Genomic DNA, 16,750 nt, shown 5'->3' with positions numbered 1-16,750 from the left:
CCAAACACACCCACACGCTTTGTGCTACAGTGACGGATCTGCACCGTCTGAGTTTGATCCAACGGTCATGTTGCGCCGAGACATGGACATGCCCATGCGGAGGGCGCCTAAACACCACCGAAGTCCCTCTGCTTCTCGAGGCGCACGATGTTGGTGATGCAAGGTGCAACCGCCCGCAGAGCCCGCTCCCGGTCGACGGGAGCCATCTCGTCAAAGACGGCGTCCAATGGCACAAATGGATTCCGGTGACGGAGCCCTAAAAGGATTCGCCCGGCAACGGCGACGGCAGCGTGCAACCCCTCCTTGTCCAGCTCAGCCCCCACCATCGTGCGGAGATATAGGTGAAGAAGGAGACCAGGTCAGGAAGCCGCAGCTCGTTGAAGTCGACCGGGTGGTCGAACGGGTTTAGCCCGACGGCCGGCATCGTCGCGCTGGCACGACGGTAGGCATCACGCAGCCGCAACACGTGCGTGGCAACTTGGTTCACCAAGTGGCTGAGGCGATCCTGGACCTCGTCACGATCGGCCCGCTCGCGCTCCAGCCGGCTCCCCTGACGGCCTATCATATCTCCCGCTTTCTGCAGCAACGCCGCCGACACCTTGAGCATCTTTGTGGTGGACGCCTGCCGCTTTTGAAGCTCCATGAACTCTCGCACATAATGGAGGAGCATGGCACTCCTCTCCTCCTTGAGCTCATGAAGCTCCACATCCTTGGCCCTGAGCTCCGCATCCTTGGCATGGAGCTCCTGTGTTAGGCGCCTCACCTCGGACTCCGTGATCTGCTGCACTGCCATGGCACCAGGTAAAAGCAATGGGGAGAGGAAGCAAAGGGGGAAAAACGGCTGAAAGGCAATGCAATCTATGGGAAGGCAGAGGGAGACAGCCGAGGAGCAGGGAATCTTTTGGTTTTCACCACGGTAAAACACCAGTCGACGACTTCTCACATCAGGGAGCAGTGGGTCTTTACAGGCGGAGTCATCGTGACTAATTGCTACCGCGCCTGCTCCCGTCAATCAAAAAATTAAAAATCCTGTCGCGCCTGCTCCCGTCAATCAAAAAATTTAAAATCCTGCCGCACCCAAACACCAAAGCAACGCCGCGGTGGATATTTAAATTTACCTGCCGGCAAGTAGATAAAAAAAGGGGTGAAAAAACAAATGTGGCGGCAGCCTAGCTAATAGGTCGAACTAGCCCAACTAGCTAGCCACCATGCTTCACTGATGTACTCGGCGGGAAAGGTGGTCTTTCGTGATTTGACGACTCATTTACTTGCTTCGGCGCTACGACCGAGGAGGACCCAGAAAACGCGCGGTAGGGCGTCCCACGTCAGGAAGAATATATGCATGCACCACCCGAGAGGACCCCGAAACCACGCGGTAGGGTGTGGCATGTCTCAGCACGGAGGAAAAATGTGCGTGTAAAAATATACTATATCAGACGTAGTACCTATGGTTCGACCTCGGGACCCAGCCAGTCGGTCGAAAACACCCCACTAGCCACACAGCTTCATCATGCAAATGTGGCACGGTTAGCTCCGTCTCGACCAGCCGCAACGTCTCTTGTTCTAGGAGATTCTTCTATTTTCCAAGCTTTTTTTAGTTGTAATAACACCACGGCAAGCTAGCGCCGCTCTTCGTGTGTGCCCGTGCAAAGGTTAGACGATGGAGAGAAGAGAGATGGAGATCGCAGACCTGGGACCACCCGTAAGTGAGACAACGGTCATGCATGTGTTGACGAGGCACTCCCTCTACTCTACTCAACGCAAGTACTGTATAAAATCAAGTTATGGGACAAAGCCAACAACCGTTCGTTTTTTCAGGCTATCGACTTACGCTTTGTAGTCCATGTTGCCAGTTCGAATCTCGTCTTTCAGATTTGTTAGTTTTAGGTCCAAATTTGATTAATGACAAGTGGGACCCCCATGTGTTGTTCCGATATTTCAGTGTAGGATGGTTTTTTTGAACAAACACTTTGCGCGGTTAGAAAAGTAACGACACGAGTTACCCGTATTTTGCAAGTTTACGAACAAAAATGACAGCGGCATAGAATATCACATCCACCCCGCAGCTTAGATACTATGGTGATACGAGTTTTTACACCGTTGGAAGTGAGATCCAATGGCTTGGGAGTAGTCTTTGTAATTATGCGCAATTTCCAAACTCTCCAAAGTTTTTTTTGCAAATAAAACAGTCAGGCCTCGTGTGTGCCGCTGCATCTTCGATCCAACGGCTCCTCGATGCTAATATTAGGTGCTCCCCATAGCTTAATTACCCGCTACGATGATATGAGCATCTAGGTCGTATGATCAGTGATCAGATGGCACATGCATAGTACTTGTACTTTCTGTGCATTTCCCAAACGCTATCAGTCATATATTGCAAAAACATTCAAACCTCCTACTGTGGGCCGTTAGATCTCAGTGAACTCGTATCACCATATAATCTACGGTGCAGGAGCACCTCATACTCTCCCGTGTGAGAAAACATAAGGTGCTATCGCAGCTTGGATGCTACGATGATACGAGCTTGGAGGTCATTTGATCTGAGATCCAATGGCATCTGAGCAGTCTTTGTGATTGTAAGCAATGGCCGAACTCTTTTGGGGATTTTCCGCAAAAACCCATTCGAACCACCGAGGAGGTGTTGGGTCACAAATCCAACGCCTCCGAAGAGCTTGTATCACCAAAGCATCTAAGGTGTGGTGCCACATGATATTCTTACATACAGGAGAATATGATGTCACTACGGGAAACAGGAGATTTGCCGTCTGTACTGCTCTTTGCCGTCAGCATTTCATCGGGGCAGACGACAAAGATTAAATTTGCCGACAGCTACTGACGGCAAAGAACAACTGACGGCAAAAACATACTTTGCCGTCTGCAGAAAAAAACACAGACGGAAAAAAGACTTTGCCGTCTACATTTTTATTTACAGACGACAAAGAGGTTACTTTGCCGTCTATTAAAAAAAATACAGACGTCAAAGACTTTGCCGTCTACGTATTTTTTAACACACGGCAAAGTAACCTCTTTGCCATCTATAAAAAATGTACATACGGGGAAGAGAAAACACATCTCGTGGATCGATCCCACGGATCGATGAGGTGGCACCATCGCAGCCACCCCCACCACTCGCCTCTCCTCCCTGATCTATCAACCACCCCGACACCACCATGTTCTCTGTCTCTGCCTTATCCCTTCGCACGTTCTCTCTCTCCCTTATCCCCGCACGCTGCGCACCCCACAACCTCGCTCGCCTCCCGATTCTGCCACCAGCTCCGTCCCCCATACCCCGTCCCTGGTCGCCGGCGAGCGCCGCCAGCCCGTCCCCCATCGCCACCGGCGTGGCCACCTCTTTCCCCGTCCCAGTCGCCACAAGCTCCATCCCCCGTCCCTGGTCGCCGGCGAGCGCCGCCAGCCCGGCCCCCGTCACCCCCGGCGTGGCCGCCCCGTTCCCCTCCCACTCGCCACCGGCGCAGCCAGCCCCTTCCCTCGTCCTCTCGCCGCGGCCGGCCCCATCACCAGCCGGTCCGGCGGGGCCCCTTCACCAGCCGCCCCGGCCCGATCCCTCGTCGCCCCCGGCGCCGCCGGTCACCGCTGACCGCGTCGACCTCTACTCTTCAGAAGGAAACCGCGTCGGTGCCTTGCAATACCGGCATGGCCGGCCCCATCCTCCGTCGCCCCCGGCGCGGTCTTCATGTCCCCCATCGTGCTCGGAAGGTCTCCTCCCCATCGACGGGTCGTGACACCACAAGCAGCCGCACACTAGAGTGGCCTCCTCCCCATCAACGCCTCGCTCCACCGGCCACCGCTGGCTGCATCGGCTTCTGCCCGTCGTGCTCGGAAGGTGGCCATTCAAGCTTCAGGGTGAACTTGGCAGCCCTGTGTAATCTGATATTTTTTGTCTTCATAGATGATTGTCAGACAAGTGAATGATTGATTGTTAAACTACTAAAACGCAAGTGAAGATTTTGCCTATGCCATCTTATTAGCTGTTTTTATTATGAGCAAAAAAATCCTACGCCTTCGACCATCTAGGGCCTCTGTACATGGACTATTGTTACCTATATTTTCTTTAAATAAATAAAAAATTCTTTGCCGTCTAGGATGTATGAGGCTGACGGCAAAGGCATAGTCTAGCTGACAGCAAAGATGGTTTTCTTTGCTGTCTGCTACTACCGGGCTTGATGGCAAAGATAGAGTTGGCTGACGGCAAAGTCGTTGCCGTCTTCCCTACGAAAAGCTGATGGCAAAGTATTCTTTGCCGACTTAACTTTGCCGTCTGAGTTTGCCGTCTACTTCCTGACGGCAAAATCTTTGCCGTCTGGATTTAGGTCTTTACCGTCTGGGATTCACAAACGGCAAATTACCTGTTTCCTGTAGTGTGTCCTCCTTCATCTTAGATGCTACGGTGATACGAGCGTCGAGGTTGTTGGATATGGGATCAAAGGGCATCTAAGTAGTTTTTGTACAAATTGTGTGGAATTCTCAAACTCATCAAGGTTTCCTGCAAAAAAAATTAAGACACATCATGTGAGCTGCTATATCTCAGATCTACAAGCTCCAAGAAACTCGTATCAGCATATAGCATGTAAGGTATGGGGGCACATGATATTCTCCCGGGGAGGAGGGGTGGGGGTGCATAACCAATCAGTGGTTGGGAGGGTGGGAACAAATATAATCTAAACAACCCTAAACAGGGCTCCACAGTTTTATCTAAGGTCGAGGGGTTGACCCCCGACAATCATAGCTCCGCCTAAACACAACATTTGCATGTACTGTAGTACTAGACTTAATATTCATGTTTCAGTTTCATGTTCATTTTAAATATTGAACTGAGGACCATGGATGTCTTACATTTTACTCCCTTCGTTCCTAAATATTAGTCTTTTAGAGGCTTCAAATGGACTGGCACATACAGATGTATATAGACATATTTTAGAGTCTAGATTCACTCATTTTGCTCCATATGTAGTCACTTGTTGAACTCTCTAAAAGACTAATATTTAGGAATAGAAGGAGTATTTTTGAACTCGTGTCATACATGCATGGGTTGGAAAAATAGATGCACTATACTTATTGTATTGTTGTTGTGTTCGTGCGTGTGTCTCTCTGTGTGTGTGTGTGTGGTCATATGCTTGATACATACAAAGTTTTCTCACCTCCATATTGTTCATCTTTTAAATTTGAATTTGCATTGGAAAACTTACTAGGGACACCATGAAATGTGAAATCCATGTTGAGATCACTATATCACAAATTCACTCTAATTCAACGACTCGTCATAAATCAATTACCACGTTGAGATTAGTATTTGCAAGGAAAATACGGGTATTGTAATACACATAGATTCGTTCAGCAATTTAAAAGGTTCCTTTTGTATTCTCAAATGGTAGGACCCAACGGCGTACCAGCCAGACCTTGGCTCATGTTGATCCTAAAAAAACGGGCTCGTGTCCTTCTGTGGCGTGCGTGGTACGCACATTAGGCAACCCCAACCAGTCGAGCCTCAGCATTTCAAGTCAAAATATCTAGCAGCCAGAATTCTAGCCCTAGGAAATTCCCCTCATCTCCTCGGTCCATAATGACTACCGATGAACAACGGAGGGATGCTTTAGTAACTAGACAAAGTTACCTACCGTGCCGAGCACGGTTCAATTCCCTCGGTCGCCGCTCGTCAATGTCACCCGTCAACTGCATTGCCTAGTACTACTACTACTACACCAGGATGAGCACAGAATTGAGCCCGTTTGTTCGTGCCTAGTACTTTTGTTGTTCGTGCCTAGTACTTGAGTTAATATATCAGGCAATGCACTGGTACGGAGGGATTATCCTTTTACTCCCTCCTTTCCGGTTTATAGGGCTTATCTCAAAATTTTAGTTTTCCCATTTTATAAGTCTCAATTTGGTTGTTCCCCATCACATGTTCAGATTTGAAGGTGCAATAAATCATTACATGCAAGTATTAAGAGAAAATTGACCAATGCATGTACTTTATGCATGCATGCATTGCAACTAATGCATTCGTAAACACAATTTTTGAGGAAAACAATCGCATTAATTGAGTGGTTTTGCAAACTACAACAATTGTTCCACCACTCACCATCTACCTTGGTTGGTGAGATTTTTGAATTGAGCCCTATAAACCGGAAAGCAGGTTTAACTAAGCAAAATGTTTGACCAAATCCTTTCTTAAGAAATACAATAGGACAGATGTACGGCTTGAAAATTTATTGCATGATGCAGGTTGTGATATTGTTTCGAATCCTGGGTCTTAAATTTCAGAAAATCCAAAAGGGAGCATAAATTCTTGAAACTGAGCATGGTCACGTGATATGGCACAAATATTACTTCGTAAGTTTTTTCTTCAATTCGAGACAAGCTGCTTATGACAAGTTGCACAAATGAAGAGCCAATGTATTTTGGAACAAAGACATGTCACATTTTGTTTTGAGGGAAAAGACTTGTCACGTTAAGGCGAACACTTTCACTATTGAAACCGTGGGCATTTACGTGCCGCCATGAGTCCCCGCTTCTCATCAGCAGGTGCCGTCCCAGCAAGCGTGTGAGTCGACGGGAGGCGTGCGAGCAGACCGCTGCGCTGGCTGTCAGGGAGGCGTGCGAGCAGACCGCTGTGCAGACTCACCGGGAGGCGAGCCCTTTGACCAGGCTCCGCCGCCCACCGTCATCCCAACTGCTCCCACTTTTAATATCGTTGGCGCCGCAGTTTAAAATCAACCCCTCACTACCCGGTATCACTACAATCCTCTCTCTTCCTCTCCGATTCTCCTGTCGTCTACCTCCAACTAGCCTGACCTAAATGTACGCCATGCCGCATCACGATGGTATGTCCTTAGTGTTCTAGTTTCATGAGGAAGACACCTAGCCGGAGTCTTAAGAACATAAGGCGCTTTGGGACGAGCTTGAACTGGCCTTGCGGGAAGACGTCGCGCCTATCCCCGCTCCCGTTCCGGCTCCCGTCGCCCCGACTGCGCCAGCGCCCATCCCCGTGGCAATTATGGGCTGGGAGCTGCACATTGTTGCTGAGCTTGATGCCACGGGGTTCCATGAGGTCCCCGCCGACTTTCACGCGCCCGTGCACCTGCCAGCGCATGCGCCTGCGCGTGCACTGACGCGCACGCCCGTGTCGGTGCCCGTGCACCTGCCAGCGCATGCGCCTGCGCGTGCACTGACGTGCGTGCCCTGCCGGTGCCCATGCACATGAACGTCTCCGCCGCGCCGTTGACAGTGCATGTCCCCGTGCGGGTGCCAGTGCCCCCCTCAGCAGCATGGATGGCCGCCTTCGACCGCTTCCTTGCACCAACGCCAGTCACCTCTTCCCGCCAGTTGACTCGCTTCGAAGTCCAGAACATTTTGGCCTTCCTTGAAGCTAGGCCAACGTCCAGGAGTACGCCAACAACGGCACAAGACGCCGCCATCGCCGTCAGTCAGTGGCCCGATGACACATAGAGCACAATAGAGGAGCCGCTTCCCACCGCGAGACGCCCCCGCCGCCGCTGCGTAATCTAAATTTGCCATGAAAAACGTTCGGATTGCCATGCTTAAAATCCGAACGTTTATCATTTCCGTTTATTTTATATCGATCATTGTATAATTTAAAGTCGGAGTCAGACTGAACGAAATGTATGGTTTGATCGATTGAATGTTCTGCTAGAGCCATATCAAATTAAATATAAAACATCATCAAGCCACATGTATTCCTTGTCATCCAACGACCTAAACTGCTTCAATGTCGAGCGCTCAACACGTTTAGCGTGCAGTTAATTTCATGCCAAAAATAGTGCTAATCACATGACAACACGCAAATAATATCCTAGTAGTTAATATCCGCATGCACTTAATATACTTCCAAATTAACATGAATTGCACGTACACACTGACTAGTGCTGCTAGTACGTGAAACTAGTGCCATGACTTGTGAGTTGTGAACGCGTCCAGATATGGTCAACGGCAACATCGCCGCGAGTTCCTCCTGTTTTCCCGTGCGTCTAAATGCAGAAGGGGAGGAGAGAGAGAGAGAGAGAGAGAGAGCACACATGGAACCCACCAGTAAGTGAAGGTGGATAGTACTAAAAATAATATTACATGTTATCCATTAATTAGGCTGTGGTAATATAAAAACATTATGTGAACAAAAAGGGTACAACAAACATTGCTATTCTACGTATGTTGCCTATTGACGTGTGGCTTGAAGGCCCGGTCACATGTTCGATCCTCGTCCTTTATTTTTTAATTTGTAAATGGGTCCAAATTTGTTTAATGACATGTGGGCCCCTTGGTGTGTAGTTTGTAGCACTTTAATTTGTGGGTCGAAATTTGTTCCATTCCAAGTGGACTATCGGTGTGTAGTTTTGTAGCTTATTTATAATAATTAAAGAGAACAACATAGTTTTTTCAATAATACCATGGTGCGACGTTGAAGGTGAGAAAGGACGTGCGAGAGAGCAATGACCGAGCCAGAGGGAAATCAACTAGGGGAGTTGCGTGGGTTGCAACGGCGTTTGGAGTAGTTGTGGGCCGAATGCTACGAAAATATAATCTAAATCGACTGGAATAAATGCCTACACAAATTAATCCAAGGTTGGGGTGCCCCTCGCAATGTACATAGCTCCGGCTTTGCGAGGGATGGAGAGGTAGTAGCCTCAACGCGTGAAAGATACGGTATGAGAAAGCGAGGTCAATCGAGGGACATATAGATAGAGAGACAAACTGAGTGTGGTCCGACATTCATTGAACAAATATATGCTCCGGAGAGATATTGTCCGATTGAGCTTTTGATAACGGTGAGGGATGTAAGATAGAGCTTGAGAGATGATCCAGTCACAGACGTGTAGATGTATTTTGTGCGTGGGAGGAAGCAAGGTCAACCGATCACATAGGGTCGCCGTGCGATCGAAAGAGTGAGACGGGTTGGAGAGAGTGACCTAGATAGACGATGTGCGTGAGAGAGTATACAATGTGAATGAAGGAAATATGCCCTAGAGGCAATAATAAAGTTATTATTTATTTCCTCATATCATGATAAATGTTTATTATTCATGCTAGAATTGTATTAACTGGAAACATAATACATGTGTGAATACATAGACCAACATAAGTCACTAGTATGCCTCTACTTGACTAGCTCATTAATCAAAGATGGTTATGTTTCCTAACCGTAGACATGTGTTGTCATTTGATTAATGGGATCACATCATTAGGAGAATGATGTGATTGACATGACCCATTCCGTTAGCCTAGCACTTGATCGTTTAGTACATTGCTATTGCTTTCTTCATGACTTATACATGTTCCTGTAACTATGAGATTATGCAACTCCCATTTATCGGAGGAACACTTTGGGTGCTACCAAACGTCACAACGTAACTGGGTGATTATAAAGGAGTACTACAGGTGTCTCCGAAGGTACATGTTGGGTTGGCGTATTTCGAGATTAGGTTTTGTCACTCCGATTGTCGGAGAGGTATCTCTGGGCCCTCTCGGTAATGCACATCACTATAAGCCTCGCAAGCAATGTAGCTAATGAGTTAGTTACGAAATGATGCATTATGTAACGAGTAAAGAGACTTGCCGGTAACGAGATTGAACTAGGTATTGGATACCGACGATCAAATCTCGGGCAAGTAACATACCGATGACAAAGGGAACAACGTATGTTGTTATGCGGTTTGACCGATAAAGATCTTCATAGAATATGTAGGAGCCAATATGAGCATCCAGGTTCCGCTATTGGTTATTGACCGAGAATAGTTCTAGGTCATGTCTATATAGTTCTCGAACCCGTAGGGTCCGCACGCTTAACGTTACGATGACAGTTTTATTATGAGTTTATAAGTTTTGATGTACCAAAGTTTGTTCAGAGTCCGGGATGTGATCACGGACATGACGAGGAGTCTCGAAATGGTCGAGACATAAAGATTGGTATATTGTACGACTATACTCGGACACCTGAAGTGTTCCGTGTGTTATCGAAGAAAACCGGAGTGCCGGAGGGTTACCGGAACCCCCCCCCCCCGGGAGAAGTAATGGGCCTTATGGGCCTTAGTGGAGAGAGAGAGGGGCAGCCAGCATGGGCCGCGCGCCCCCTCCCCCTCTGGTCCGAATTGGACTAGGAGAGGGGGGCGGCGCCCCCCTCTTTCCCTCTCCCTCTCCCCCTTCCTTTCCCCCTCCTAGTAGGAGTAGGAAAGAGGGAGTCCTACTCCTACTAGGAGGAGGACTCCTCCTCCTTGGCGCGCCCACAAGGGCCGGCTGGCCTCCCCCCTTGCTCCTTTATATACGGGGGCAGGGGGCACCCTAGGACACAAGTTGATCTACGGATCGTTCCTTAGCCGTGTGCAGTGCCCCCCTCCACCATATTCCACCTCGGTCATATCGTCGCGGAGTTTAGGCGAAGCCCTGCGCCGGTAGAGCATCATCATCGTCCCCACGCCGTCGTGCTGACGGAACTCATCCCCGACACTTTGCTGGATCGGAGTCCGGGGATCGTCATCGAGCTGAACGTGTGCTGAACTCGGAGGTGCCGTACGTTTGGTACTTGGATCGGTCGGATCGTGAAGACGTACGACTACATCAACCGTGTTGTCAGAACGCTTCCGCTTACAGTCTACGAGGGTACATGGACAACACTCTCCCCTCTCGTTGCTATGCCATCACCATGATCTTGCGTGTGCGTAGGAATTTTTTTGAAATTACTACATTCCCCAACAGTGGCATCCGAGCCAAGTTTTATGCGTAGATGTCATATGCACGAGTAGAACACAAGTGAGTTGTGGGCGATACAAGTCATACTGCTTACCAGCATGTCATACTTTGGTTCGGCGGTATTGTGAGATGAAGCGGCCCGGACCGGCATTACGCGTACGCTTACGCGAGACTGGTTTCACCGTTACAAGCACTCGTGCTTACTGGTGGCTGGCGGGTGTCTGTCTCTCTCACTTTAGCTGAATCGAGTGTGGCTACGCCTGGTCCTTGCGAAGGTTAAAACAGCACTAACTTGACGAACTATCGTTGTGGTTTTGATGCGTAGGTAAGAACGGTTCTTGCTAAGCCCGTAGCAGCCACGTAAAATTTGCAACAACAAAATAGAGGACGTTGTCGGTGTCAAAACCGGCGGATCTCGGGTAGGGGGTCCCGAACTGTGCGTCTAGGCGGATGGTAACAGGAGACGAGGGACACGATGTTTTACCCAGGTACGGGCCCTCTTGATGGAGGTAAAACCCTACGTCCTGCTTGATTAATATTGAAGATGTGTGTTACAAGAGTGGATCTACCACGAGATCAAGGAGGCTAAACCCTAGAAGCTAGCCTATGGTATGATTGTTGTAATGGTTGTTCGTCCTACGGACTAAAGCCCTCCGGTTTATATAGACACCGGAGAGGGCTAGGGTTACACAGAGTCGGTAACAATGGTAGGAGATCTACATATCCATATCGCCAAGCTTGCCTTCCACGCCAAGGAAAGTCCCATCCGGACACGGGACGAAGTCTTCAATCTTGTATCTTCATAGTCTTGGAGTCCAGCTGACGATGATAGTCCGGCTGTCCGGACACCCCCTAGTCCAGGACTCCCTCAGTAGCCCCTGAACCAGGCTTCAATGACGATGAGCCCGGCGCGCATATTGTTCGGCATTGCAAGGCGGGTTCCTCCTCCGAATAAACCATAGAAGATTGAAACACCAGGATAGTGTCTGGCTCTGCAAAATGAATTCCACATTCCACCGTAGAGAGAATAATATGTACACAAGTTCAATCTGCTGACGTATTTTGTGGCATGACGTCACACCACTACCAAGCCTTTACTTGAATCGTTTTTTATTATACCACCTCAGCGCGTTTAGCGAAGCGGTTTCCTTGGCACGTCTTGTCGAAGCAGAGATCGTGTTCCCCTTATTCCGGGATCCTCATCAATACGGACGTGGGTAACCCTACCGTGCCCGTTGCCACGCCCCCTCTATCGGAGGCGAGTCCCGAACGGTCACGGGGACGGCCCTTGGTATTCCCCTTCTTTATAACGGGACCAAGGCTCATTTCTTTTCTTCAATCCTCATTCGAATCTACTCCTTGCCCCGAGTTCCAACACTCAGAGCCCCAGATTCGAGCGCTTCGGACCTCCAACAATGTCCGGCTCCGACCTACAGGGCCGGTGGATGCCTTCCTCCGTCACGGAAGAAGACGTGCTAAAGCTGCGAGAGGCCAAGTACCTGTCTTACGAGATTTCGCATAGGTTGCCCGTCAAAGGGAAAGTCATCCCCACCCCCGAGCCAAACGAGTATGTCGTGTTTGTATCCCACCTCCGCCGGGGTTTAGGCTTCCCGATGGATCCTTTTGTGAGAGGGCTCATGTTTTACTACGGGTTGGAATTCCATGACTTGGCTCCGGAGTCCATCCTCCATATCTCTTCATTCATTGTTTTTTGCGAAGCCTTCCTCCGTGTTACCCCTCACTTCGGCTTGTGGCTTAAGACCTTCGAAGTGGAGCCGAAGATGATCGAGGGGCGTCAAGCAGAGTGCGGCGGGGCGGTTGTAAGCAGAAGGGCCGACGCTCCATGGCCCGAGGGCTCTTTTCAGGAGGAGCTCGGCTTGTGGCAGCAGGAGTGGTTCTACGTAACCGCTCCCAGGGGCAGCAGGCAGAAGCCGCCGCCCATCTTCCGCTCGGGCCCTCCGCAGCGGCTGATGTCATGGGTCAGCCAAGGGCTCAACTGGGGGCCGTCAAAGGACGTGCCCCTATTGCAGGGCCGGATTCAAGACCTCCAGGCGAGGGAGATTGATCTGGTCGTGGTGATGCAGGTCATGCTGATTAGGCGTCTCCTGCCCTGCAAACGTCGTCCTCTCCGGCTGTGGGAGTTTAATCCGGAGGGACCGCGAATTCTCCAACACTTCATGGGCGCGACACCCGTGGAGATGTATAAACTGTTCTTCGGATCACGAGTGGCGTGTCCGGAATTGACCGAGGACGCCGGCCTAAGCTGCAATCGCCCGGATACACAAGTAAGTAGCTCCGTGTACGGACATACCGTTTTTTTCCTTTTGCCTTTCTATGATTCGCCTTCTGACCAATTACCCTCTAAACAGGAGTGGATAGCGCAAGCAAAACTGATACGGTGTCCGGCTCCCCTCCCAGAGACAGCGCCGGATTCCGTGCTGGTCAGGATGCTAGAGGTCGCGCCTTTAGAGGAAGGCGATGGGGAGAATAGAGGAACTACCGCCTAAACCAAGGAGGCTTTTGAGGAGGGGGGGATCGAGAATCCCTCCTTCCAGGGGGAGAAGAGGACCACCTCCAAAAACCCGGAGGCCAAAGCCCCCAAGCGGGGGAAGAGATCTTCACCAGAGGGTCCTGCGTCCGGAGAGGCTCCGGCCGCACAGTCTCCCCTAAAGAATCGGCCCTCCAACAAGCCGTAAGTGGAAAAAAGGGAGTTTTGTAAATAAGGGACATCCCTATCTGTGCTTCTGAGGATAACTTAAGTTTTTACCTTGTAGTTCGGATCTCCGTCCTTCTCAGATGAGCTCGTCTTCGGGGGAACTCCGTCTGGAGATGATGGAGAGCGAAATGCCTCCATCTATCGCCCTGTCGGATAGGGGGGACGAGCCTGAAGTGTCATCACGGAGGGTATCCCTGAGTCCGGCAGGGCCGAATAATTCGGCACCAACTGGTGTGCGGCCGGGGGAGCTGAAGGATCTGCTTGAGAGAGCGTCCATCTCAGAAGGTCACCATACACTGATGGCGGGGTTTGAGGTACGTAAAAATGACATACCTTTTGACAGTTTTACACATAAAGTGCGCCCTGTATAGATAGTAGCCCCTGAGACTCGGTAGGGTGTCGAGAACAACAGCGTGCCAAGGATCAAAATCCCAGGTATTGATCTACGCCTTTCCTAAGCAGGTGGCGGACAGTTCGGTGGCTAGCCGGACAGATGGAGTTGCCGAACTAAAGCGGCAGCTCGACGTTGCGGATGCGGACATCGCGCTGGTCAATAAACGACTTGACGAGTCATAAGGTAGGTTTTTTCTCCGTGGTCACCTAGTAAGGGAGCCGAAGCCCACTCCTTACAACATGTGTGTTCAATGCAGATGGTGCCGCTGCTGTGGAGAGCCTTCGGGCGGAACTTTCTCAAGCCAAGGAGCAAGCCAGAAGGAGTGATGCGGCTGCCTCTAGGGCGGCCGAAGAGCTAAAAGCCGAAAGGGCTGCACACTGCCAAAGCAGGGAGGAAATGGCCGAAATGGCCGTGAAGTTGAAAGATGCTACCGACTGCAATGACGTTCTTGAAAAGGAACGCCTAGCGGAGCAAGAAGACCTGGGGAAGGCCGCCGCCGAGGCCAAGGATGCCCGTACTGCAATGCGGGCTATAAAGGAGGAGCTGCGCCAGGCCGGAGACATTGTGGCCGACAAGCCCTTTCTGCTGCGCCGAAGGTTTACGGATCCAAAGTATGCTCAGCTTGGCCAGCTGTGGGGTCTGGAGGATCCTTATATGGACTTAGCGGCGAATGCGGCAGATGCCGTTGTTCACTTCCGAAGTTAGAAGGATCACAAGACGGAAGAGCTGTTTTGGTGTCAATTCCATAGTCCGGAGCGTTCACTTCCGCTAGCCGATCGGCTGGCCGAGTGGGCTGAACTGAATAGGTTGTCCGGACTTGCCATGATAGATATCGTGGCTCATGTCTCGCCGGATAGGCCCAAACCGAAGAGTTATTTTGGCTTATTGCAGCAATTCCTTGAGGCGGTGCCGCATATCAAGGCGATGAAGTGATCGGCTTGCATAGAAGGTGCACGGATGGCCCTTGCCCGTGTGAAGACACATTGGACAGAGATGGATGCCACCGCTGTTGCGACCCAGGGTTCGGACGAGAGCCGGTTACCGCCGAACACTATTTTGGGGAAGTTCTGCGTGGTGCTCGTGTAATAGAGTCGCAGTGCTCAAAAAATGTCATGTTCAAGTGAACATTTTTGTTTGTAAAACGATGTTTACGATTTCAGCGATTTTTGGTACTTGTGCATTCAAGTATTGAAACATCTCCTATGCGGCCGTTGATGTATACTTGTGTATAACCTGAAACATGGCAGTCTTCGGCTTCAGCCCCCACGCACATGGTGCGGGGGTGTTTGCGAAATAGCGCGTTTTCACACTTAATCCAATGTCTTGGTCCTATTAAGGAGGTGATAGCGTAGCAAACGAGGCAACCGGACTATAATGCTTTATCACTTTCACTTAGCCATAGGAGTTCGAAGGTGGGGCTATGATATAGCCCCTAGGGGCACCGCGCTCTCCGAATTTGGGGCGCGTGTGTGCCTGACCGGGAAGCGGTCCTTCGCCGAAGCAGAGGAATTCTAAACATTCCTGAGGTCGATCGAGTGGTTGACCAGTCTCTCGCTACATCATGACAGTCAGTTTTCGGCTTTCTCTACTGAGGCGCTCACCCGGCCGAACCGGGGCACAATCACAGTAGTTCTCCTGGTGTCGCGTTAGCCGACGATGCGGAACGTAAGGCAGCAAAACACAGGAGCAGGGCAAACCCAACATTTGACAAAAGACATGATTCGGAGCTGATGCATATAAGGCCTAACTCGAGACACCGAACACTCCCTGAGGTGTTTGGTCTTCATGATGACGGGCAGATCAATGCCCTAAGCCCCTAGTGTCCAGGTACGCGCAAGATCCTCTGACGCGGCCGATGCCAAAATGTCAGCCTCCTCACTGGTTATGATGAGAAACCAGGGGATGTATAGCAACAAGAGACAGTAAAAAAGGTTTACACAGGGTCTTAATCTGAAAAGAATCCTTGCAACGGGTCCCTACTGCAGGTCTGCGCCTGTGTCTCCGTTGTGCGGTATCCTGGACGGGTGTAACACGATGTTCATCTGTAACAGAGAGGAACTTGGTTTAAAAAGAAATCATGTCGAAAATGTATTTAAAACATAGCATGAATAAATGAGTAAAATTGAGCCTTTATTGGCTCCTTGTTGCTCATACGCACAGCCCCTGGTAAAGGGGTGTCTGGCTAGGGAGCCCCTAGTTTATTTATGCCGGACTCGTTCTAGCCATGTCCGGGGTCTTGAACGACCTTTTAATGAGATGATGCCGCGTGGACCGGGCATTTTAAGTGTAAGAGACGCGTAGTGTGGTATTGCATTAAAGCGGACAAAAGCTTCACGTCCCAATAGTGCTTGATGGCAACTTTTGAATGGGGCGACATGAAAAATTAGCTTTTCGCGTCGAAAGTTGTCGGGTGACCCGAACATAACTTCTAGTAGTAAGGAGCCCGTGCACTTGGTTGGAGGGCCTGGCGCCACTCCTTTAAAGGAAGTGTGGCTATGTCGATTTTTAGTACGGTCTACCCCCAACTTGCGGATTGTGTCCGGATATAGCAGGTTTAAGTCGCTGCCGCCATCCATTAGGACCTGTGTAAATTGCAGTCCGTCGATTATAGGATCCAATATCAGAGCAGTCCATCCTGCGTTTCGAATGCTCCTGGAATAGTCCAGGTGGTCGAAAGTAATTGGTTTTGACATCCAATCTCGGGGTTCCGCTGGGGTGGACCATGTGACACCTACTTTGGCGGGTGCCGCATTGTTGTTTCGTGTTATCACATGAAGTGAGTTTACTGTTTTGACTTCTTGTGGGAAAGTCTTCTGTTTTCCGGTGCTCTGCTGGTGGGGTTTGTCATCATCCTCGCTTGGCGCGTCGAGCCCCTTGTGTTCGGCATTGAGTTGGCCGGACTGTTTGAAGACCCAACAATC

This window comes from Triticum dicoccoides, chromosome 2B (genome assembly GCF_002162155.2).
Source record: "Triticum dicoccoides isolate Atlit2015 ecotype Zavitan chromosome 2B, WEW_v2.0, whole genome shotgun sequence".
Lineage (NCBI taxonomy): Eukaryota > Viridiplantae > Streptophyta > Magnoliopsida > Poales > Poaceae > Triticum > Triticum dicoccoides.
This window is presented reverse-complemented; position numbering follows the sequence as displayed.